The sequence below is a fragment of the Pristiophorus japonicus genome, unplaced genomic scaffold, assembly GCF_044704955.1.
Source record: "Pristiophorus japonicus isolate sPriJap1 unplaced genomic scaffold, sPriJap1.hap1 HAP1_SCAFFOLD_30, whole genome shotgun sequence".
NCBI lineage: Eukaryota > Metazoa > Chordata > Chondrichthyes > Pristiophoridae > Pristiophorus > Pristiophorus japonicus.
In genome coordinates, this window is record NW_027252779.1 from 13,957,694 (window position 1) to 13,959,919 (window position 2,226).

At 43.9% G+C, this 2,226-nt stretch overlaps 1 pseudogene; it reads left to right on the forward strand.

The window, feature by feature from the left end:
• The first annotated feature begins 677 nt into the window (after window positions 1–677).
• Window positions 678–796, forward strand: LOC139248917 (5S ribosomal RNA; annotated as a pseudogene).
• The last annotated feature ends 1,430 nt before the right edge of the window (window positions 797–2,226 follow it).

The window sequence follows — 2,226 nt, forward strand, 5'->3', positions numbered from 1 at the left end:
GCAGAACATCAAACGGTAGCAGCAAAAATCCACACGCCGGCGGAGGGGCACCAGGATGCAGCAGCAGAGAGCCAAGACAAGGTGCATCGAAAACTGGGAGCGACAAACAGCAACAGAACAAAGAATAGTACAATTCGTTGCAGGAAAAAAGCAAAGGCAACCAGCAGGCTGGTGGAATGCATGTGTGTTAATGTGAGGATTGTTACAAATCAGATTGACGAGTTGCAACGTCACTTGCCACATGGGGTCCTGAAATGTGGCTACAAGAAAGTCATGGCTTAAAAATGGGTAGGATTGCAATTGAAACAATGCTGGCGATTTGGTTGCGTTGGAAGCTTTTTTGGGGTGAGTTCAGATTTGGGGATGGGGAGATTTTGGGGAAGAGCGATTCGACGTTGGCGAGCATGAGATTTCGGTGTGGGTAAGTGAAAGATTTGGGGGTGAGGGAGGGAATGGTGAAAGTCAGGTAGTTTTGAAGCTTGAGGCATGGCAATGAAGGGGATAGGGCTTGTAGTTTGTTTGCGTTGGAGGCAGAGCAGCAAGAGGAGGGTGTGGCGGAAGGAAAATGGTGAAATGTAAGTTGAGTGCTGACTCCTTGTTTGAATGTATAGAATGAGAAAAAGAAATGAAGAACAGCCGTATGTCCGTTTAAGTAAAGAGAAAGCCTATGTGCTGATGCCGATGGCCACACTAGTCTGAAAACGCCCGATCTCATCTGATCTCGGAACCTACGCAGAGTCAGGCCTGATTAGTATTTGGATTGGAGACCGCCTGGGAATGCCAGGTGCAGTAGGCATTTGCTGCAACCACAGGCTGCTCGCAACATTCACACTACCGTCAACCAATCAACAAGCTTTTCGGTTCGCCCTCCTGCATTTAATTTCTCTCTCACCCTCTCCCTTTATTTCACGGCAAAAAACAAAAAGGTCAAAATTACAGCAAAATTCTGAAGGGACAAATTGTGTTAAAAAGACAAGCCTGAAGGCTCTGTGCCTCAATGCGAGGATTATTCGGAAAACTTTGGACGAATTAACTGCGCAGACAGCAGTTATCGGATATGATGTAATTGGCATCATGGAGGCATGGTTCCAGGGTGACCAAGGTTGGGAACTCAACATCCAGGGGTATTCAACTTTTAGGAAAAATAGGCAGAGAGGAAAAGGAGGCGGTGTGTCATTGCTGATTAAAGAGGAAATTAATGCAATAGTAAGGAGGGACATTAACCTGAATGATTTGGAATAGGTATGGGTGGAGCTGCGGAACAGCAAAGGGCAGAAAACGCTAGTGGGAATTGAGTATAGATCACCAAACAGTAGTAGTGAGAACGGGGACAGCATCAAATAAGAAAAAAGAGATGTGTGCAATAAATGTAAAACAGTTATCATGAGCGACTTTAATCTACATATTGATTGTGCTAACACAAAAAGGTTGCAATGCGGTGGAGGAAGATATCCTGGAGTGTATTTGGGATTGTTTTCTACACCAAACTGACGAGGAATCAACTAGAGAGCTGACCATCCTAGACTGGGTGAGGTGTAATGAGAAGGGACTCATTAGCAATCTTGTTGTGCGAGTCCCCTTGGGGAAGACTGACCGTAATATGCTGGAATTGTTTATGAAGATGGAGAGTGACACAGTTAATTTAGAAACTATGGTCCTGAACTTAAGGAAAGGTAACTTCGATGTTATGAAGCGTGATTTGGCGAGAATAGACTGGCAAAGGATACATAAAGGGTTGCAGGTGGTAAGCAATGGTAACATTTAAAGGTCGCATGGATGAACTTCAGCAATTTAACATCTCTATCTGGAGTGAACAAAATGGTGAAGGTGGCTCAACCGTGGCTAACAATGGAAATTCAGAATAATGGTAAACCCAACGAAGAGGCATATAATTTGGCTAGAAAAAGCTACAACCTGAGGACTGCGCGTGGTTTAGAATTCAACAGATGAGGACTAAGGGTTTGATTAAGAGGGGGAAAATAGATTAAGAGAGGAATCTTGAAGGGATCATAAAAACTGACTGCTAAAGCTTCTATAAATATGTGAAGTGAAAAAGATTAGTGAAGACAAACGTAAGTCACTTGCAGACGGATTCTGCTGAATTTATAATGCGGAACATAGAAATGGCAGACCAATCTGCTCGAGGGAAGACACAAGTAACCTTTTGAATGTACTAGGGGACAATGTGTCTCGGGAGAAGGAGGAACTGCAGGATATCTTTATCAG